The sequence below is a fragment of the Scyliorhinus torazame genome, chromosome 15 (assembly GCF_047496885.1).
Source record: "Scyliorhinus torazame isolate Kashiwa2021f chromosome 15, sScyTor2.1, whole genome shotgun sequence".
In the NCBI taxonomy this organism is placed as follows: Eukaryota; Metazoa; Chordata; class Chondrichthyes; order Carcharhiniformes; family Scyliorhinidae; genus Scyliorhinus; species Scyliorhinus torazame.
This window is the reverse complement of record NC_092721.1, coordinates 10,573,389-10,596,897: the sequence shown is the minus strand read 5'-3', so window position 1 is coordinate 10,596,897 and position 23,509 is coordinate 10,573,389. Positions and strand designations below refer to the sequence as shown.

The window sequence follows — 23,509 nt, the reverse complement described above, 5'->3', positions numbered from 1 at the left end:
GGACCACCACCAGCCTTGCCACCTCTGTTTTGGGCATGCCGATCCAGTCACTCTGGTCAGTAGCTGCTCTCTCCTCCTGGGTCTCCAATCGCCGCTCTATCTTCTCCAGGGCTTCTTTGAAGGCGGCCAGAGCGATTATTATGGCCACCTTGAGGTCCTCTGGAATAAGGTTCAGGGTTTTAGATGCTCCTGTGCTAGGAGCTCCATCCACTGCCCCGTCGCGGTGGGTGGGTGGGAAATCCCGTTGGCGATCCTTCCCGGTTCGCCATGTCCTACTCTGCTTCGCTCCTCGTGTCCATCGTCTGTGTTTTTCTCTCCTCGCTCTTGTCGTCCTTTCTGCTTCTTGGTGGTTTTGAGGGCATTTCCTCAGGTGGTTGCTTGTTTTGGGTGAGGGTGGGGCCGAGGCAAGGGTGGAGTGGGGGTGAGGGGTGTGGTTAATTTCCAGCTTAAAACGAGCCAAAGTTAAAGTTTCTGGAGGAGAGCAACCTTTCATGCGACTGTTCAGCACATCGCCCCCACCGGACGGCGAGGGTCAGAGATTTAAGGAAATTGGCAAATGTGATGAACGGTTACTGTATTAGTGTACCCTTATCATCATGTAAGGTGATGTCCCCTTTAAGACTGGGCTTGGAACCCTGGGGGACTCCGCCTCCGGCTCCGGACACCTGGGAGCCGTATATAAGGGGCCGTCTTGTGGGCGGCACCCAGTAAGCACCAGTCTCAGCACCAGGCTAGTTCTTAGCTTATTAAAGCCTACTTTACCGTTTACTCTCTAAGCGTCGTTATTGAGGGTACAACAGCAAATGAGCCTGAGGCGGAGTTGAGAATAATTTATTTACACAGCGAGTTGTTGTGATCTGGGCGGTGGAACCAGGTTCAATAGTAACTTTCAAAGTGGGATTTGGATAAATCAGTCCAGACTCGATGGATCGAATGGCCTCCGTCTGCACTGTAGAGATTTTATGGATTGTATGAAATATACGAAAGGGGAATCATTTGCAGGGCTATGGGGAAAGAGCCGGGGATCAGTGTGACTGATTTGATAGCTCGTTCAAAGAGATAGCACAGGTGCAATGGGCCGAATGGCCTGCTTCATAATTCTATGATGACTACACTTCAAGCACCCTCATAATTGGTCCAAGTCTCTCTGAAGATATTTAGTCTTCTTACCACCAGCCCACAGAACTACATATCATCAGGAAATGCAATTTTAGTGCCACAGACCCGATTGCGTATTGTATCAATTAGAAATGGCCGAGAGACAGGTCCCTGTGGCAACTTTATCCCCAGTAAAAAGTTTTCAACTTTGCATCGCCCCCATTTCTTCTTGTTGCCCATCTGTTTCAACTATTTCATGAGCTGTTAATTACAATACCTGCTTACTAAAAATACTCACTGAACCTGTTTACTAAATCTACTTATTCATACTTTAGAGTTTACAGACAGGAATCCAGAATGTATTATTACAGCTTCTCTCCCCTGCACATCGGGCAAGAGTTACCGGCCGCGTCGCGCCCAAATCAGTCGGGGTGGTTAGTTAGCAGGACAGGCCGAAATCAGGAACAACACTGGACGCTGGTCTGTTTGCGATCTAACTGGCCCGCTCCCGTTGCCGAGATTCGGATCCCACTGCGCCATGCCAAGAAACCAATAATCACCAACTAAGAACATCCCATCAACGGGCGGGACCCCCTATCTAACGGTGATAAACCGACTCCCCAGGGGGCGCTTGCCTGGGTGCCATTCAGTACACCTGTTTACAAACGTGAAGCCAGCAAAATGGCTTCTGTGGGGGTCGGAGGAGGTGAAATCTGACAATCAGCCGGGGGCACCGGGACCACTGCCCTGGTGCTCGGGGGACTGGGGGGGGGGGGGGGGGTGCTCAGCACCCACGGGTCTGCCATGTCACCCCAAATCATGTATACCCATAACGGGGGCAGCTCCAGCTGCTGCCTGTCCGTCCCACCGAACACCCCGAGGTCAGAACCTTGTCCGTGATTGTATGGTGAAGGTCACTTTAACCCCGCTCACCACGGTGGCCTCTGGCCGCACGGCTGAAGGCTACCGCTAATAGGGAATTGGCAAATCTAGCAATGTGAGCACCTCACAGCCCCCAAGTGGATCCCCATGGGTACACATGCTGTGGCCAAGCGGTTGTTACTGTCTCGCATTCCAATCAGGCTGTGGGGCATATACAGCTGTCCTGAACTCTGGAGTAAATCAACAACACAGAGGCAGCGGCCAACATTGGAACACCCGAGAGCTGGGCCTCAGCATCGGGGACATCACCGCAACCAGAAGGTGGGTGTGTGAACCGGGCAGGGAACCAGCGTCCGGTCCAGGTCACGTTTCCAGCGGGTGCCTGGGGTACAGGGTCTGGGGTCCGGTGCCCAGGGGTCACTGCTGCGGCCGGCGGGCGTGTGCAAGAGTATTGGATGACACCCTGAGGAATGGTAGGGATGTGGGACTCTTAGGGGATCTGAGGTACCGAGGCGGAAGCCATAGCTGTCAGTCGGTCTCCCACCCTCTCCGGTTCCTCATGTATTACATTATGGATGGTATCTTGGGCCCTGAGGAAGCTGCCCTCATGGTGCTGCTGGCTGGCCAGGCGGCCAGACGCTGTAGAAGGTGGCAGGCGGCAGCAGTGTCGACAGAGGCTCGAGGTGATAGCCCATGTGCAGGGCCCCGCTCCACACTCTGAGGACCTGGCCGCCCATCCGGCCAGAGGGGGACCCAGAGGGGGAGACGGTGACGGCCCAAGGTGTACACGCGTCGCTGGTCTTTCAACTAGCAGGAAGCGGTCTGGGGGAGGTCGTTAAGCTTCTTGCGGCATTGGGTGGCGGTCCTCCTAGTGACACTCCCCGAGCTGACGGCCGTGGCCACTGCCTCCCAGGTGGCACTGGCTGCCCTGTGACTGACCCTCGGGGGAATGGGGCAGCCTCTCTGGCCTCGACCACGTCTATGAGTCTGGCCAGGTCGGCATCCCCGAATCGTGGAGCAGCTGTGCGCGGTGGCGTGGCTGCGAGCTGTGTGGGGTTTGCTCCACGGGATCGGTGTAAGTGCTTCTCCCCCTCGTTAGCAGGGGAGCTGTCGGGCACATCATTTCTGTTTGATTCAGGGATTCAAGAAGGATGATTAAAAATGTACATTTGTGATCTGACTCTGGGACTCAGTTCTATCCCAGAGCACTGACTTCATTCTCAACCTGTCACATTCGCTGGAAATATAAAATATTCCCTAATTAAATAACTTTAAAATCAGCACTTTGCAAGTCTCTCATTGGTATTTCTGTTCAGTATTTTCTGCTGAATTTATTCTTGTCAAGTGATTCATTCAATGAACATCAAACGTTTAGAAACTCTCTTGTTAACCTGTAAAAAGAACAATATTCTTGAAAGTAAATTCCCCTTCCACATCCCTTTCCCTTCTCAAACCAATTTTATTTTCACAGTCTAGTATCTAGTCTCATCTTGGCCTAGTTCATATCACTCTTGTATCTAAGGCAAAGATTGTGGTTCATTCCAGAAACTTAAAAAAAATGTTTTGTCCAATTAAGGGGCAATTTAGTGTGGCCAATCCTCCTACCCTGCACATCTTTGGGTTGTGGGGGCGAAACCCACGCAGACACGGGGAGAATGTGCAAACTCCACACAGACAGTGACCCAGAGCCGGGATCGAACCTGGGACCTGGGCGCCGTGAGGCAGCAGTGCTAACCACTGTGCCACCCTGCCGCCCTCACTCCAGAAACTTGAGCACATAATCCAGGCTGATGGTCCCAGTGCCAGTCCTGAGGGAGTGCCGCTGTGTTAGAGGTGCCGTCATTCAGATGAGTTGTTATAACGAGGTTCCGTCTGCCCTCAGGCGGGTGTGAAAAATCCCATGGCGATGGTGTACCCGTGCATCTTTTGTCCTTGTCCTCTGTGGTGGTAGAGGTCAGGAGTTTGGAAGGTGCTGTCGAAGGAGCCTTGGTGAGTTCTTGCAGTGCATCTTGTAGATGGTACACACGGCTGCTACTGTGCATCAGTGATGGAGGGGGAGTCTGCACCAACCCTCTGAAAGAGCACCCTATCTAGGCCCACGTCCCAGCCTTTCCCCTGAACCCAGTAACCCCACCTAACCTTTTGGACACTAAGCGACAATTGATCATGGTCAATCCTCCTGACCTGCACATCTTTGGACTGTGGGAGGAAACCGGAGCACCCGGAGGAAACCCACGCAGACACAGGGAGAATGTGCAAACTCCACACAGTCACCCAAGGTTGGAATTGAACCCAGGATGCTGGAGCTGTGAGGCAGCAGTGCTAACCACTGTGCAATTGTGCCACCCCAATTTATTACACAAAAATGACTTCATTGTTTGTAAAGCTATTTGAAATGGCCAATGGTCATGAACGGCACTATATAAATGTCAATCTTCGTTTGCCGCACTGTCAGTACCCTTACTGTTTCCTGTCAGCCCACCATATTGCTGTTACCCACAGTCTGAAACCGGGCCTCCTCAACATATGATTTAGGAGCAGAAGAAGGCCGTTCGGCCCTTCAAGTCTGTTCCGCCATTCGATGAGATCATGACTGAGTGAGTTATGGTCTCAACTACATCTTGCTGTCTGCCTACCCCCCCCCCCCCCACCCCCACCCCCACACCCCCACCCCACACGCCCCATAACCCACGACGCCCTTGTCTATCAGAAGGCTGTCTAACTCAGCCTTGAATATATTCCCAAGTGCAGAGCTGATCGAAGTTGTTCTGCAAGGTCACCTGCAGTCTCTCCAGGTCAACAGGCTCCCACCCACCAGCCATGCTGCAGCTACTAGGGTACGTGGCACCGTGTTAGACAAAGACGCACAGAAGGCAGGAATTAACGGAACGTACCAGCCTACAATAGTTTGTATGCAGAATGACAAAGTTTGATTCGGAGTGTTTATTTTGTGTTGGGGCCAAGTGGTCACTGTGATGGTCAACGACAGAGGGAAGGGCAGCTGGGGGGCTGTCAACAAGTGGGGAATTGGAGCTGAGCTTCCTGCTATCGCACTCGGGTGGCCTGTGCACTGACAATGCGGCCAGAAAGGGGTAATGCAAGATGCCTCCTCGCTTCCTCTTCCTCCTCGGTCTCCGGCTCCTCGGTTGCTTGCTGTGCAGTTGCCTCCTCAGTTTGTTGAGGGTAGACCACCATAATTCTGACCCCCACTCCGCTGAGGGCTGTGGGACGCCTCCCGAGTGCTCCAGGCAGGGAAAGCCTCGTTTCCACGCTCCCAATATTCCGCTCTCGCACATTCCGTGTGGCAGCCTGATTTCTGCAGCATGCAGACTGTGCAGACTGGAGTCACCAGCTAAGCCGGCAGAGGATATCTCTCATCACTCACTAACTACCCTTCCGCTTGCTGTGGTGCCTCAGAAGCACCTGCTCGGTGGGAGCATCATGACTGCGGCCAGGTTACCAGGGGTGGACAAACATTCTAAACTGCCCGTGGGCACACACCGGCTGGACGCCCTGACAGTGAAATGGTGTCAATGAACGATTCCCTGTGCCGCGGGGAAAGCAGCAAGCTTGGCAAAGCCGTGCCCGCACTCTGCTTGTTGCTCTCCGGCAAGAGGAAATGAAATGAGTTTGTGTCCTTTCACAAATCCCTCCAGCTCCAGCCTGGAACAAGGCCAGTTCATAGCCACTGAAACCTCCTCAGTTACTGGCAATGCTGTTTTCACACTTCTGCGGTTGGTGTTGTGGCTGCAGCAAGTGCCAGGTTTGAGTCCGGATGTACTCAGTAAAGCACCGACATCAGGCTCACTGTCCCTCCCCGAGTTTCAGGTAGAGTTGCTCCCTGAGCATGCGGGACTGAATAGGCCTCCTGCTGAGAATTCCTTTGCCCTCTCCTTTCCCCTCCCTCCTCCAGCAGCTTGTGCTGTTCTGCAAAGCCTGTGTTCTTTTTCCCAGTTATTCCAAGAGGAACATCCTTAGTGCACCCATGGCTGGGAAGACTGACCCGGGCAGAAACATTGAAGTGAAGCCCAAGGGCGGAATTCTCCCCAAACATTTCTCAGTGTGGTCTCCGGTCGGAAACGAGGTGCGATTCCCGCTGGGTAGACGGGCGCGATCCAGATCGCAATCTACCCGCGCAAGACATTTTTTTTAGAAGGGGGGCACGTTTTGCACCAGCACAGCGAGGGAAAGCCTGTCTTCAGAGATCAGGGTGACTTTTATAAAGGGCGCCCCGGTCACAAAGTGTCGGTAAAGGTCGACCCCCACCCCTCCCAGCATTGCCAGCATCGGGGCTTCAGTCCCACCTGGTCCCACCACCATCCTTGTCAAAATCAGCCCCCTCTACCCCACCCCCGTCCCCACCCCCATCCCAAGGATCGCTGGCATCGCGGCCTCCCCAGTGGGTCTCCCTTCAGACGTACCCCTCCCCGCTGGCATCAACCCCCCCCCCCCCCCCCCAGTCGCTGATACCTGTGACCTCACACCCAGGTGAGTGTCACTAAAGGCCCCCCTTTCCAGCTGCACCTCCTTTCCGGCCCTGCTCCCTTCCAGCCCGACCCCTTGGCAGTGTCAGGTTGGCACTGCCCCGCCACGTTCTCAACCATCCAGGGGCACCAATGTCCTCAGAGCCCCCCTGGCATGGTCATCACATCTGCTCTCCAGTGGTGGAGAGCAGTAGTGATTCCCGCTGGTTTTTGCAGCCACGGGGGGGGGCGACGACAGCGGGACACAGTGGGATTTTCGGCAGGCATAATGCGGCCGGAGAATCACCTCCCAAGTTTTTCACCCCCTGCCACACAGGGCATTGGCGAGACCACATCTAGAGCACTGTGTGCAGTTTGGGTCTCCTTATTTAAGAAAGTATATAATACGAGAAACCCTTCAGCGAAGGTTCATTCGACTGATATCTGGGATGGTCGGGTTATGTGATGAGGGAAGGTTGAACAAGCAGGGCCTGTATTCATTGGGCTTAAGAAGAATGAGAGGGGAGCTGACAGGGTGGGAGCATTGAGGATGTTTCTTCTTGTGCGGCAATCTGGGACAAGGGGTCACAACTTTACAAAAAGGGCTCCCCCATTTAAGATGGAGGAGACGAGGGGGAATTTCTTCTCTGAGAGGGTCGTAGCCATTGGAATTCTCTTCCAGAGACAGCAGTGGAGGCTGAATCATGAGTACGTTTAAAGGAGAGTTAGACAGAGTTTTGATGACAGGGGAATAAAGGGTTATGGGGGGCAGACAGGAAAGTGGGGTTAAGGCCACAATCAGATCAGCCATGATCTTACTGAATGGTGGAGCAGGCTCGAGGGGCCGAATGGCCTCCTCCTGTTCCGTATGTTTGTATGTTCACTCGATGCCCTGGAGAATTTCACAATTTAAAGCAATTCTGGAAAGCCTAGAACAGTTCCAGAGTTGTGGTAACTGCCAGTTGCAATCAATCAGCAACCAGTCTGACATTAGTTGATGATCATTTCAGATAGCAATGGTGGAAGGGCTCGCCCTTCTGCTGTGTATGATTCAGAAAGGATGAACGCTGGAGCACCATGTTCCAAAATGGCATCACATTGCCGTTAACCGCTGACCTAGGGACTGAATATTCCAGCACACGCTCACTGCCCGCGGGCTCACATTCTCATAAATATGACACCCAGTGCATCTCGGACTCGAACAATGGACCCCAGTTATGGTAACCAAAAACCAAGCAGCACCGATCCAGATTTCATGCCAGCTGTCTTTCTTTTGTTTTCTTAATTTTGAAGTTGCTTTCGAGCTATTTGATGATAAATAATATGTAATCGAATATTGCACAAAGTAGTAGCAGCAACTTGTATCGATTTGGCACCTTTAGTGTAGCTCCCCAAGTGCTCCATAGGTAAATTGTGCAGCAAATTATGGTCTGGATCTACCAAGGAGCAGCAACCATCAGAATGGCAATCCCACTGGAACTTTCTCCCAATCCCACACCGTTCCACATTTCCTGCTGTGTCTTTCGAGCCAGAAATGTGGAGCGCAGTCTTCCTCAGGGAATGTCATCACAGTGGAGTCAGTTGTGGGAAAGACAGGACCCACCCCCTTGTTACGGCATTAGCTGCTGTATGGTAAATTTAAACATTCAGTGTGGTGACCAGGTGAGGTGCCGGCCAGGTGAGGTGGTGACCAGGTGAGGTGCCGGCCAGGTGAGGTGCCAGCCAGGTGAGGTGCTGGCCAGGTGAGGTTGTGACCAGGTGAGGTGCCGGCCAGGTGAGGTTGTGACCAGGTGAGGTGTCGCCTAGTTGAGGTGCCGGCCAGGTGAGGTGGTGACTGGGCGAGGTGAAGGCCAGGTGAGGTGGTGACCAGGTGAAGTGGTGATCAGGTGAGGTGCCAGCCAGGTGAGGTGCCAGCCAGGTGAGGTGGCGACCAGGTGAGGTGCCGGCCAGGTGAGGTTGTGACCAGATGAGGTGTCGGCTAGGTGAGGTGCCGGCCAGGTGAGGTGGTGACCAGGTGAGGTGCCAAGCAGGTAAGGTCGCCGCCAAGTAAGGTGGCGGGTGGGTGAATGCGAAGGCTGGGTAATTGTGTGAGGTGGCAGTCAAGTTGGGGTCTAGTCAGCTTCGGATTGGGGGGAGGGGTTACTTGTGGTGAGGTTAGTCAGGTCTGGTCTGCGAGTGGTTGGGTGGTTGGAGTGAGCCTAATCATAAGGGGTAGTGGAGATGTCAAAGGGGTGGTCAGAGTGAGTGTTTGAGGCTCACCTGTGGAGTTAGACAAGGTTTTAATCTGCCTGAAATTTCCTGGGTAACTATCCAGGTAAGTCCACTGTAACTGCCCAAAATCTCCGACTATAACTCAATTGGAAGCATCTCTGAAGGGTTCTGGGGCGTTGGGAAATTTCTCATCGGATATTCAATCTTCCCGGGTAATTCCCATGGAGTTCCACACGTCAATACTTCCACAGGGTTGCGACAGGCATCTTTGGTCATATTTCTGGTGTCTGGAGGTCGGAAGGCCGGAAGATTTGAGATGATGACACAAAGCCACATAGGGAGATAATGAGGAAACCAACCACAAGATTGATCAAAGGTGGTTTTAAAAAGTGTCTTAAGGACTTCCGGGTGCAGCGATGACCAGGTAAGTCGCACGTTTCGGCACCTCCCGTTTAAACAGACTTTTGGGCTCTTATCGGGAGCCCCAACGGAAATTTTCAAAAGCTAAACCCAGTGTGAGGCGACATAGGAAGGAGTCCCCCCGGGTGTGGATGGAAAGACGTGATAGTAGTGGCCAGATTGTGGAGGATCCTCTGGAGCAGTGGCAGAGAAGGGAAGGGAGAAGCAAGATGGCGGCTGAGGGAGCCCAGTTGGTATGGGGCCTGGAACAGCAGGAGTTCCTCCGGCGATGTGTGGAGGAGCTCAAGAAGGAGGTGCTGGCGCCGATGCTGCAGAGGCGCAGAAGACCCAGGAGATGGAGCTCCGTGGAGTGAAGGCAAAGGCTGCCGAAAATGAAGACGAGATACAGGGCTTGGTCGTGAAGACGGAGACGTACGAGGCGCTACACAAGAGGTGTATGGAGAGATTGGAAGCCCTGGAAAATAGCTTGAGGAGGAAGAACTTAAGGATCTTGGGTCTTCCCGAAGGGGCAGTGGGTGCGGACGTTGGGGCGTACGTGAGTGTGATGCTCCATACCTTAATGGGAGCTGAGGCCCCAACGGGCCCCCGGAAGTGGAGGGAGCGTACCGGGTCCTCGTGAGAAGACCAAAGGCAGGGGAAATACCGCAAGCAATAGTGGTGAGATTCCACCGCTACAAGGACAGGGAGATGGTCCTGAGATGGGCTAAGACGACACGGAGCAGCAGATGGGAGAACGTGGTGATCCGCGTCTACCAAGATTGGAGTGCGGAGGTGGCGAGAAGGAGGGCGAGTTTCAATCGGGCCAAGGCGGTGCTCCACAGGAAGAAAGTGAAATTCGGAATGTTGCAGCCGGCAAGATTGTGGGTCACACACCAGGGCAAACACCACTACTTCGAGACGGCAGAGGAGGCGTAGACATTCATTCAAGAGGAGAAGTTGGACTAGATTTGGGAAAGGATGTTTGGAATGAAGTAGCGAGGTGGTGGCAAGAAATTGTAAATCAGATGGGGGAATTTTTTCCCCTCGAAGGGGGGACACACGAAGAAATGTGGGCGCCGGTGGGGAAGGGGATGGGGAAGGAGGGAAGGAGCTGCGCCATTAGGGACGGGGCCGAGAGAGAAGCGCGGGCTCTGTTCCCGTGTTATGGAAACTGTGGCGGGAAAAGGGGGCGTAGGAACGAGGGGCCTCACACGCAGGGAGGCTAAGGATAAACGGGGGAAGCCGAGGTCAGCCAGAGTTTGCTGACTCCGGGAAGCAATATGGGGGGTGCAATCAAGCTAGAGCGGGATCTAGCGGGGAGGGGGGGGGGGGGGTGGGGGGGGGGTGGGTATTAACTGGGTTGCTGCTGCTGCTAAGGGGAAGGGGGAGCTGTTATGAGACGAGATGGTCGGGACGGGAGGGTGCCGTCTGGGGGACAAGCGGTTGCGTGGGAACCGGGTGAGGAGCTGGTTTAAAAAAGGGGATGGCTAGTCGACGAGGGGTGGGGGGTAAAGAGCCCCCCAACCCGGTTGATCACGTGGAACGTGAGAGGGTTGAATGGGCCGATTAAGAGGGCAAGGGTACTTGCGCACCTAAAGGAGCTAAAGGCAGATGTGGTTATGCTTCAGGAGACGCACCTGAAACTGGCGGATCAGGTCAGATTAAGAAAAGGATGGGTGGGACATGTATTCCACTCGGGCTTGGATGCGAAAAATAGAGGGGTGGCAATACTGGTGGGGAAACGGGTATCGTTTGAGGCGAAGACCATAGTGGTGGATAGTGGGGGTAGGTACGTGATGGTGAGTGGCAGATTGCAAGGTGAAGCGGTGGTGCTGGTGAACGTATACGCCCCGAACTGGGATGATGCAAACTTTATGAAGCGTATGTTGGGGCGCATCCCGGACCTGGAGATGGGAAAGTTGGTAATGGGGGGGGGGACTTCAACACGGTGCTGGACCCAGGGCTGGACCGGTCCAGATCTAGGACCGGGAGGAGGCCGGCAGCGGCCAAGGTGCTTAAGGGCTTTATGGAGCAGATGGGAGGAGTGGATCCCTGGAGATTTACTAGACCGAGGAGTAAAGAGTTTTCCTTCTTCTCCCACGTCCATAGAGTGTACTCCCGGATAGATTTCTTTGTCCTGGGAAGGGCGCTGATCCCGAAGGTGGCAGGAGCGGAGTACTCGGCTATAGCCATTTCAGATCATGCCCCACATTGGGTAGATTTGGAACTAGGTGAGGAAAAGGAGCAACGCCCACTTTGGAGATTGGACATGGGAATGTTGGCGGACGAGGGGGTATGCGGAAGGGTGAGGGGATGTATTGAAAGATACCTAAAGGTTAATGATGATGGAGAGGTCCAGGTGGGAGTAGTATGGGAGGCGCTGAAGGCGGTGGTGAGAGGGGAGCTGATCTCCATAAGGGCCCATAAGGGGAAACAAGAGGGTAAAGAAAGGGAGAGACTGATTGGGGAGATCTTGAGGGTGGATAGGCAATATGCGGAGGCTCCGGATGAAGGGCTATACAGGGAAAGACGGAGACTACACACGGACTTTGACATGTTGACCACAGGTAAGGCGGAGACGCAGTGGAGGAAGGCACAGGGAGTACAGTATGAATACGGAGAGAAGGCGAGCCAACTGCTGGCCCAACAATTTAGGAAGAGGGGGGGCGGCGAGAGAGATCGGAGGAGTTAGAGACGAGGACTGAAGGACGGAACAGAGAGCAGAGAGGGTGAACGGGGTATTTAAGGTATTCTACGACAGGCTGTCTAAGGCCCAACCCCCGGAAGGGAAAGAGGGAATGATGCATTTCCTAGACCAGTTGGAGTTCCCGAAGGTTGAGGAACAGGAGATGACAGGACTGGGAGCGCAGATTGAGGTAGAGGAGGTGGTAAAAGGAATCGGGAGCATGCAGGCAGGGAAGGCCCCGGGACCAGATGGGTTCCCGGTGGAATTTTATAGGAAATATGTGGACCTGCTGGCCCCACTCCTGACGAGAACCTTCAATGAGGCTAAGGAAAGGGGGACACTACCCCCGACGATGTCGGAGGCGACGATATCGCTGATCCTGAAAAGAGACAAAGACCCGCTGCAGTGCGGGTCATACAGGCCTATCTCCCTCCTGAACGTAGATGCCAAGTTATTGGCCAAAGTGATGGCGACAAGGATAGAGGACTGTGTCCCTGGGGTGGTGCATGGTGACCAAACAGGATTTGTTAAAGAGAGGCAATTGAATACCAATATACGGAGGTTGTTAGGGGTGATGATGATGCCCCCACCGGAGGGGGAGGCAGAGATAGTGGTGGCTATGGATGCAGAGAAGGCATTTGATAGAGTGGAGTGGGACTATCTGTGGGAGGTACTGAAGAGATTTGGATTTGGAGAGGGGTTCATCAGATGGGTTCAGCTCCTGTACGGGGCCCCGGTGGCAAGTGTGATTACGAACAGGCAACGATCCGACTACATCCGACTTTATAGGGGCACAAGACAGGGGTGCCCCCTGTCCCCGTTACTGTTTGCGTTGGCAATTGAGCCATTGGCCATAGCGCTGAGGGGCTCCAGGAAGTGGAGAGGGGTACTTAGAGGAGGAGAAGAACATCGGGTGTCATTATACGCGGATGATCTGCTGTTATATGTCGCGGACCCAGTGGAGGGGATGCCTGAGATAAAGCAGACACTCAGGGAGTTTGGAGAGTTTTCGGGATACAAACTGAATATGGGGAAGAGTGAACTGTTTGTGATGCACCCCGGGGAACAGGGCAGGGGAATAGACGAGCTGCCGCTGAGGAGGGTAACAAGAGATTTCCGGTATTTAGGGATCCAGGTAGCCAGGGACTGGGGAACCTTGCATAAGCTTAACTTGACACGACTGGTAGTGCAGATGGAGGAGGACTTTAAGAGGTGGGATATGGTGCCCCTGTCATTGGCGGGCAGGGTGCAGGCGGTTAAAATGGTGGTCCTCCCGAGGTTTCTTTTTGTGTTTCAGTGCCTCCCCATACTGATTACAAAGACCTTTTTTAAGAAGGTGGACAGGAGCATCATGAGCTTTGTGTGGGCCGGAAAGACCCCAAGGGTAAAGAGGGGGTTCCTGCAGCGCAGTAGAGATAGAGGGGGATTGGCACTGCCGAGTTTGAGTGATTATTATTGGGCCGCTAACGTGTCTATGATATGTAAGTGGATGAGGGAAGAAGAAGGAGCGGCGTGGAAAAGGCTGGAGATGGCGTCCTGTAGGGGAACTAGCTTAAAAGCACTGGCGACGGCGCCGCTGCCGTTCTCCCCGAAAAGGTACACCACAAACCCAGTGGTGGTGGCGACTCTGAAGATTTGGGGGCAGTGGAGACGACATAGGGGAGTGACGGGGGCCTCAGTGTGGTCCCCGATAAGGAACAACCACAGGTTCGTCCTGGGAAGGATAGACGGGGGATTTCAATCTTGGCAGCGAGCAGGAATTGCAAAACTGAAGGACTTGTTCTTGGACGGGACGTTCGCGGGTCTGGGAGCACTAACAGAAAAATACGGGTTGCCACCTGGGAATGCATTTCGTTATATGCAAGTGAGGTCATTTGTGAGGCAACAGATAAGGGAATTTCCGCAGCTCCCGGCGCAAGGGATCCAGGACAGAGTGATTTCAGGGGCATGGGTGGGTGACGGTAAGGTGTCCGATATATACAGGGAAATGAGAGACGAGGGGGAGACGATGATAGAGGAACTGAAAGGAAAATGGGAGGAGGAGCTGGGGGAAGAGATTGAGGAGAGGCTGTGGGTAGATGCCCTAAGTAGGGTAAATTCCTCGTCCTCGTGTGCCAGGCTCAGCCTGATCCAATTCAAGGTACTACACAGGGCGCATATGACGGGAGCAAGATTGAGCAGGTTTTTTGGGGTGGAGGATAGGTGCGGGAGATGCACGGGAAGCCCTGCGAACCACGCCCACATGTTTTGGTCATGTCCGGTATTGCACGGGTTCTGGGTGGGTGTGGCAAAAGTGATTTCAAAGGTGGTGGGGGTCCGGGTCGAACCAAGCTGGGGGTTGGCTATATTCGGGGTTGCAGATGAGCCGGGAGTGCAGGAGGCGAGAGAGGCCGATGTTTTGGCCTTTGCGTCCCTAGTAGCCCGGCGAAGGATTCTACTTATGTGGAAGGAAGCTAAACCCCCGGGCGTGGAGGCCTGGATAAACAACATGGCAGGGTTTATAAAATTGGAGCGGATAAAGTACGCACTAAGAGGTTCGGCTCAGGGGTTCATCAGGCGGTGGCAACCGTTCCTCGACTATCTCGCAGAACGATAAGGGAAAATAGGAAAGACAACAGCAGCAACCCAGGGGGGGCGGTGGGGAGGGTGCATTCGGGTCCTTGGTTTTTTTTTTGTGTGTCGTTACATAATTGTTGTTCATATTTATCTTCTCAATGTTACTATTTCTTTTTGTTTTTTATTTGTGTTGGCATTTGCCGTTAGTTAATATATTATTTTTAAAACGATCAATGTATATACTGTTACAAAGTTGTAAAAATGGAAAATTCTTGGTTGATCGAAAAACTTTAATAAAATATATATTTTTTTAAAACAGTGTCTTAAGGGTGGAAGGACAGGTAGAACATCAAAGAGGTTTAGAGAGGGAATTCCAGAACCTTCGATCTTGGCTCATTCACCAATGGTGAAGAGATTAAAATTCGGGATGTGCAGGAGGTCAGAATGGGAGAAGTGCAGAGATTTCATAGAGGTGTGGGGCTGGAGGAGATTTCAAAGCTAGAGGGGCAGAATGGCATTGAAATGAATTATCCCTGCCGCCTAACCCCAACCTCATCTCAAGATCATTGCTACTCTTAACACAGAATACATAAATATGAGTCTGCTTCTACACACGTAACCAAAATAGGACACCAAGGTTAGAGCCTATAATGTAACGGGCGCAATTACCACTATAGTTTCACCTGTCTTTTTGATCCACTGATTGGAGCAGTTTGTGCTTTATGTAGACAAAATGTACACCAACAAGAACAAGCTGAATTTAACATCTTTAACAGTGTAAAACATTCAAAGGGAATTCACAGTAGCGGGGCAGATGGTCAAAGTTTGGTCAGAGAGTGGGTTTCAAGGAGGGTCTCAAAGGAAGTTACAGAGGCAGAGAGGAAATCCCAGAGCTTAGCACCCAGGTAGCTGGAATTGGAGCAGGGCAGGGATCGGGGAGTGTTGTGGGGCTGGAGGAGATTATAGGGATAGCGAGAAGGGCAAGGCCATTTTGAAGAAAAGGTGAGAATTTTAAAATCCATGCAATTAAACCTCTGTGGTTTATTATAGGGAGTTTGGACGTGTTTTTGATGCAAAATCTCTCAACGACATTTGAAAATGAAAATTGTTTATTGTCACAAGTAGGCTTCAAATGAAGTTACTGTGAAAAGCCACTAGTCGCCACATTCCGGCACCTGTTCGGGAGGCTGGTACGGGATTAGAATCATTTCTGATTAGAATCAATATTTTTTTAAGGTTATCTAAAATAATCCATCTGTTGTCCCGTTGGAGAATTCCTCATACCACAAATCGTTTTCCAATTCCAATCTGCAGTTACTGAATCAAGAGACCATGATCATGACTACGTTTCCCGCGCAGAAATAAATATTTCCATGAAAATTATCATAGATTATCATAGAATTTACAGTGCAGAAGGAGGCCATTCGGCCCATCGAGTCTGCACCGGCTCTTGGAAAGAGCACCCTACCCAAGGTCAATACCTCCACCTGATCCCCATAACCCAGTAACCCCACCCAACACTAAGGGCAATTTTGGACACTAAGGGCAATTTATCATGGCCAATCCAACTAACCTGCACATCTTTGGACTGTGGGAGGAAACCGGAGCACCCGGAGGAAACCCACGCAGACACGGGTAGGATGTGCAGACTCCGCACAGACAGTGACCCAAGCCGGAATCGAACCTGAGACCCTGGAGCTGTGAAGCAATTGTGCTATCCACAATGCTACCGTGCTGCTCTTGCATTTGCCACTGTATTAATTGGGAGGGGGTCTGTGAAGCCAATTACGTTTTTGCCTTACCTCTGCTCGAATCACACAAATAATACACAATAATTATTTCAGAACTTCGAGCATTGCACTTAACTTTGCTCATCCACCCACCATGTTCCATCCGCATCCACATCCACCGATCCCCCCCCCACCCACCCCCCCACCCACCCACCCACCCACCCCCACCCCCCCCACCCACCCACCCCCACCCCCCCCACCCCCCCTACACACACCCCCACCCCCACTAATGTCAAATGTTAGTACATGAAGGAGGAATAATACAGCAGCTTGTCTTTTACCTTCAGCAAGTTAGTTCTGCAAAAGGCTCACCAAGTTCAGAAACTCCTTCTAATGTCCCCACAGCAACTGCTCCAGTGTGTCCATTTATACTCTTTTGGAGGTTGCGCCAACAACCATCACTTGCTTTGAATAAGGCAATTAGCTTGACAATGTAATTTCCAAAGCAGGCTCTTGCTGATACATCAGCATCACAACCCACTCAACCCATATTCACATCCACCCACCCACATCCACCCTGCTAACCGGCGTGACTTAAACCACCTGTGCCTACGCAGTCTTTACACATTCACTGCCGATTCTATAACCTGGAACTTACACTGAGACTGAGTTCAAAACAGAGCAATCATTTAAAGACATGTTCAGTCTGATAAGTGGATAGAATTCCATGGAATTTGCAGTACAAAAGCAGGCCATTCGGCCCAAATGGTCCATGCTGCTGGCTCTGTTCCACGCCAGCCTCCTTCCTCCCTCTCTTCAACTCTTCAACCTAGCAGCTTGTCCGTCTATTCCATTTGCCCCACATCTGTTTATCCAGCCTTCAAATGCATTTACATTATTCGCCTCAACCATCGCCAGTGGTAGCGAGTTCCACATTCCCGCCAAAAGATATTTCTCCTGGATTCCCAGTTGGATTTATCAGGGACTCTCTCGTCCTAAATTGATGGTCCCTAGTTTTGGTCCCCCTAGCCGTCTCTTGTCTCGAGATGAGAAACCCAGCTGGAGGGGCTGTTTAGCACTGGGCTAAATCGCTGGCTTTGAAAGCAGACCAAGGCAGACCAGCAGCACGGTTCAATTCCTGTACCAGCCTCTCTGAACAGGTGCTGGAATGTGGTGACTAGGGGCTTTTCACAGTAACTTCATTTTGAAGCCTACTTGTGACAATAAGCGATTTTCATTTCATTTCATTTCATTTCATTTTCAACCTTTCCTGATATTCACTACTTCCAATTTCGGGTATCACCCTTGTGGATCTTCTTTGTAATTCTTTGTATCTGAACTGTGCTCTGCAGATTATGGCTAATAGATCTTTTTTTAAAAAGCGACCAATTTAACACTTTTAGCCCTTACTCAACCGCATCAATTCTCACCTTGTGCCCAGATTTCCTCACGCACCCCTTTGAGCCTCTGAAGAACTGAGAGCCGAAAGCTGCCTGTGCCGAAAAGTGAGAAGTGTGTGGCCCTTTGCTGAGAGTTCACATGCCTCAAGCGTGTTGCTGTTTCCTTTTAACATCACAATCAGTTCCATCTCTCTGTGTGGTTAGCTGTCAGTACTACACCAGCACACAACCCAATTGCTTGTATTGCTCGTCACAAACACCCCTGCCTCAGAGTACGCTGCAGAAAAAAGAATCATCCTTTGCTTAAAACCTGCATATTCCGTTGCTGAACATTTATCTTTCATTAATCTGACCTTATTTGATTAAATACTAATGTTTCATCACTCTTGCTATGATTGTTACAACTTTTATGAGCTGGAACTTTCCTGTAACTTCGTAAAGAGTCACACTGAACCAAAATGCCCCTGTAAATAGCTACATTTCCTGACTGTCAGAAGCTGTAACTTCAACAACTTGAATTTATACAGCACCTTTAACTGAGAATGATGACCCAATGGCTTGACCTCGATGGCTGAAGTGAATGGAATTGTACAGTGCTTCTGACGAATGTGATATAAAATAGTTACTTTAGAGATACTAGTTAATGTAATGTAGAAATAAGCCACTTTGATTCTGGCAGATAGAGACAAAGGGATTTGAGACCGCATGGAAAAAGCAGGAAGAGGTGTGTCTATGAGAGTGATGCTGCATTGATAGGGGCCAGAGAAAGGGATTGGAAGTGAGCCAATCAGAATAGATCAAACAGGTCAGGAGGGACATAGGCTGACCTATGGGCGTCGAGTATGTGAAACTTGATACCATTTGAATTGATTTTGCAGAGATCCCTTTGTCTCTTTGTTCATTCGCTTTCTGGAGTGTAGGAGACTGGATGTCTCTTATGTTTCTGTAAAATGAATTAAGCTTGCAAGCTAAATAAATAACTTCTTTTTACGTGCGAATCCATCTCGACTTTTATTGAGGCCAGACTGACGGAGAAAGAAATTTGGGAATCAACACTTCTGCAAAGTTAAAATGGAATATAGCATGTTACTATTATCCAACTTCCCCGGGGAGCTATGGAGGCTGGGTCATTGAATACAGGTGGATTGGCCATGCTAAATTGCCCTTTAGTGTTACAGGGATAGGGTGGCGGTGTGGGCATAGGTAGGGTGTTCCAAGGGTCGGCGCAGACTCGATGGGCCGAATGGCCTCCTTCTGAACTGTAGGGATTATATAACACACTGTAATAATGACCATTTTGTTCACTTTCATTTGAAGTTTGAACTTGAATGTAAACATGTCCAAATGGAATTCACTACCGCAGAGTGCGATGGATGCCGGGGCATTGAGTAAATCTAAGGAGGAGCGAGACAGGTTTTTCATTAGTAGGGTTGAAGGGCGATGGAGAACGGGGAGGAAAGTGGAGCTGAGGCCGAGATGGAATCCGCCATGAGCATATTTTTAAAATGTCGCCCCGATCCACGGCAACTCGTCCTGCACCAGCAAGCTGAGCGCGTCAGCGCAGGGAATGATGTAAGTGCGGTCTCGATGGGGCATTCCTCACCGAGGCTATAAGTAATGACAAAGTGCCATTAAATAGCGGGGTCTTTCTCAGCACATCAGGCAACACCCCGCTAAATGCGCCGGAAACGTGACTCCGCCTTTGTCCCGTTAAATCGCGCCCGATGTTTCATTTGGGAGGGAATGTGAGATGATGTGATAAAACCTCCCACGCGGTGAAACTTACCGCTTACAAACAAAAGAAATAGGATAATACCAGAAAACAAAGGTAGCTTTAAATAATCTATGTTTGTATTTGTGGGTGTGAGAAACACGGTGTCGCTTTAAGTAAGTGTAATTTTTTTGTTTATTTTTTGTGCCTTTTAAAGTTTATTAAACATTTTAAGATTTGAATAATTTACTACAAGACTGACCCTTTTCCTCACCGGGTTTCATCTCTTGTCTCATATATTTTCCAAATCGCAAAACAAAACAATTAAGAAACAACATTCCAAGTTTCCCTCCTGGGATTTGAGATGCCCTCGCATTGAACATTGGTGGCGTTCATAACACAAGTCACAGAAGCTAAAGAACAAATGGTTCTAGAAGCAAGGGGATGAAAAGAGGAGTCCCAGGAAGACTGATGTCAAAGGGACAAAGAATTGAAATCCAGCAGAGGGCAGTAGAGCAGAGCTGCTAATTGGCTGTTGCGGGGGAAATTTGCATACGCCGAAGTGCTCACCCTAACTTGAAGGTGTACCTGAGCAAGCGACCCTAGCTGTTCAAGTGAAGACAAGCATCCAGCAGAGGGCAGTAGAGTGGAGCTGCTGATTGGTTGTTGCGGGGGAAATTTGCATACGCCGTTCTGCTCACCCTAACTTGAAGGTGTACCTGAGCAAGATACCCTAGCTGTTCAAGTGAAGGCGAGCATCCAGCAGAGGGCAGTAGAGCAGAGCTGCTAATTGGCTGTTGCGGGGGAAATTTGCATATGCCGTTGTGCTCACCCTAACTTGAAGGTGTAGAGCATTAGTCATTGGAGACTCCATAGTTCGGGGGAAAGATAGGAGATTCTGTGGGAACGAGAGAGACTTGCGGTTGGTGGTTGCCTCACAGGTGCCAGGGTGCGTGATGTCTCGGATCGTGTTTTCGGGATCCTTAAGGGGGAGGGGGAGCAGCCCCAAGTCGTGGTCCACATAGGTACCAACGACATAGGTGGGATAGGGATGTAAGGCAGGAATTCAGGGAGCTAGGGTGGAAACTTAGATCTAGGACAAACAGAGTTATTATCTCTGGGCTGTTACCCGTGCCACGTGATAGCGAGACGAGGAATAGGGAGAGAGAGGAGTTGAACATGTGGCTACAGGGATAGTGCAGGAGGGAGGGTTTCAGATTTCTGGATAATTGGGGCTCATTCTGGGGTCGGTGGGACCTCTACAAACAGGATGGTCTACACCTGGACCAGAGGGGTACCAATATCCTGGGGGGGAAATTTGCTAATGCTCTTCGGGAGGATTTAAACTAGTTCAGCAGGGGCTTGGGAACCTGAATTGTAGCTCCAGTATACAGGAGGTTGAGAGTGTGAGGTCATGAGTAAGGTTTCAAAGTTGCAGGAGTGTACCGGCAGGCAGGAAGGTGGTTTAAAGTGTGTCTTCTTCAATGCCAGGAGCAACCGGAATAAGGTGGGTGAACCTGCGGCATGGGTTGGTACCTGGGACTGCGATGTTGTGGCCATTTCGGAGACATGGATAGAGCAGGGACAGGAATGGTTGTTGCAGGTGCCGGGGTTTAGATATTTCAGTAAGTGCATGGAAGGTGGTAAAATAGGGGGAGGGGTGGCATTGTTAGTCAAGGACAGTATTACGGTAGCAGAAAGGACATTTGATGAGGACTCATCTACTGAGGTAGTATGGGCTGAGGTTAGAAACAGGAAAGGAGAGGTCACCCTGTTAGGGGTTTTCCTTAGGCCTCTGAAAAGTTCCAGAGATGTAGAGGAAAGGATGGCAAAGATGATTCTAGATAGGAGCGAAAGCAACAGGGTAGTTGTTATGGGGGACTTTAACTTTCCAAATATTGACTGGAAATGCTATAGTTCGAGTACTTTAGATGGGTCTGTTTTTGTCCAATGTGTGCAGGAGGGTTTCCTGACATAGTATGTAGATAGGCCAACGAGAGGCGAGGCCATGTTGGATTTGGTACTGGGTAATGAACCAGGACAGGTGTTAGATTTGGAGGCAGGTGAGCACTTTGGTGATAGTGACCACAATTCGATTACGTTTACTTTAGTGATGGAAAGGGATAGGTATATGCCGCAGGGCAAGAGTTATATCTGGGGGAAAGGCAATTATGATGCAATGAGGCAAGACTTAGGATGCATCGGATGGAGAGGAAAACTGCAGGGGATGGGCACAATGGAAATGTAGAGCTTGTTCCAGGAACAGCTACTGCATGCCCTTGATAAGTATGTACCTGTCAGGCAGGGAGGAAGTGGTCAACAAGGGAACCGTGGTTTACTAAAGCAGTTGAAACACTTGTCCAGAGGAAGAAGGAGGCTTATGTAAAGATGAGACATGAAGGTTCAGTTAGGGCGCTCGAGAGTTACAAGTTAGCTGGGAAGGACCTAAAGAGAGAGCTAAGAAGAGCCAGGAGGGGACATGAGAAGTCTTTGGCAGGTAGGATCAAGGATAACCCTAAAGCTTTTTGTAGATATGTCAGGAATAAAAGAATGACTAGGGTAAGAGTCGGGCCAGTCAAGGACAGTAGTGGGAAGTTGTGCTTGGAGTCCGAGGAGATAGGAGAGGTGCTAAATGAATATTTTTCGTCAGTATTCACACAGGAAAAAGACAATGTTGTCGAGGAGAATACTGAGATTCAGGCTACTAGACTAGAAGGGCTTGAGGTTCATAAGGAGGAGGTGTTAGCAATTCTGGAAAGTGTGAAAATAGATAAGTCCCCTGGGCCGGATGGGATTTATCCTAGGATTCTCTGGGAAGCTAGGGAAGAGATTGCTAAGCCTTTGGCTTTGATCTTTAAGTCATCTTTGTCTATAGGAATAGTGCCAGAAGACTGGAGGAGAGCAAATGTTGTCCCCTTGTTCAAGAAGGGGAGTAGAGACAACCCCGGTAACTATAGACCAGCGAGCCTTACTTCTGTTGTGGGCAAAATCTTGGAAAGGTTTATAAGAGATAGGATGTATAATCATCTGGAAAGGAATAATTTGATTAGAGATAGTCAACACGGTTTTGTGAAGGGTAGGTTGTGCCTCACAAACCTTATTGAGTTCTTTGAGAAGGTAACCAAATAGGTGGATGAGGGTAAAGCAGTTGATGTGGTGTATATGGATTTCAGTAAAGCGTTTGATAAGGTTCCCCACGGTAGACTACTGCAGAAAATACGGAGGCATGAAATTCAGGGTGATTTAGCAGTTTGGATCAGAAATTGGCTAGCTGGAAGAAGACAAAGGGTGGTGGTTGATGGGAAATGTTCAGACTGGAGTCCAGTTACTAGTGGTGTACCACAAGGATCTGTCTTGGGGCCACTGCTGTTTGTCATTTTTATAAATGACCTGGAGGAGGGTGTAGAAGGATGGGTGAGTAAATTTGTAGATGACACTAAAGTCGGTGGAGCTGTGGACAGTGCAGACGGATGTTACAAGTTACAGAGGGACATAGATAAGCTGCAGGGCTGGGCTGGGAGGTGGCAAATGGAGTTTAATGCAGAAAAGTGTGAGGTGATTCATTTTGGAAGGAATAACAGGAAGACAGAGCTCTTGGCAGTGTGGATGAGCAGAGAGATCTCGGTGTCCATGTACAAAGTTGCCACCCAGGTTGAGAGAGTTGTTAAGAAGGCGTACGGTATGTTAGCTTTTATTGGTAGAGGGATTGAGTTTCGGAGCCATGAGGTTATGTTGCAGCTGTACAAAACTCTGGTGCGGCCACATTTGGAGTATTGCGTGCAATTCTGGTCGCCGCATTATAGGAAGGATGTGGAAGCATTGGAAAGGGTGCAGAGGAGATTTACCAGAATGGTGCCTGGTATGGAGGGAAGATCTTATGAGGAAAGGCTGAGGGACTTGAGGCTGTTTTCGTTTGAGAGAAGATGGTTAAGAGGTGACTTAATTGAGGCATAACAAGATGATCAGAGGATTGGATAGGGTGGACAGTGAGAGCCTTCTTCCTCAGATGGTGATGTCTAGCACGAGGGGACACAGCTTTAAATTGAGGGGAGATAGATATAAGACAGATGTCAGAGGTAGGTTCTTTACTCAGAGAGTAGTAAGGGCGTGGAATGCCCTGCCTGCAACAGTAGTGGACTCGCCAATACTAAAGGCATTCAAATGGTCATTGGATAGACATATGGACGATAAGGGAATAGTGTAGATGGGCTTTAGAGTGGTTTCACAGGTCGGCGCAACATCGAGGGCCGAAGGGCCTGTACTGCGCTGTAATGTTCTATGTTCTATGAGCACGGCACTATTCACTGAAGTTAAATAAAGGGAAAGAGAGAGGCTCCCAGTTGAAGACAGAACTGAAAGGTACAGATCTGGTG

At 50.5% G+C, this 23,509-nt stretch overlaps 1 protein-coding gene across 1 annotated transcript in view; it reads right to left on the bottom strand.

The window, feature by feature from the left end:
* The window catches only part of LOC140391520 (G-protein coupled receptor 183-like), a 30,297-nt gene extending 12,696 nt beyond the window's left edge, over window positions 1-17,601 (bottom strand). Inside the window, exon 1 of the mRNA XM_072476078.1 lies at window positions 17,456-17,601. The gene's annotated coding sequence lies outside the window, so the exon portion shown is untranslated. The remainder of the gene's footprint in view (window positions 1-17,455) is intronic.
* Window positions 17,602-23,509: the final 5,908 nt, after the last annotated feature.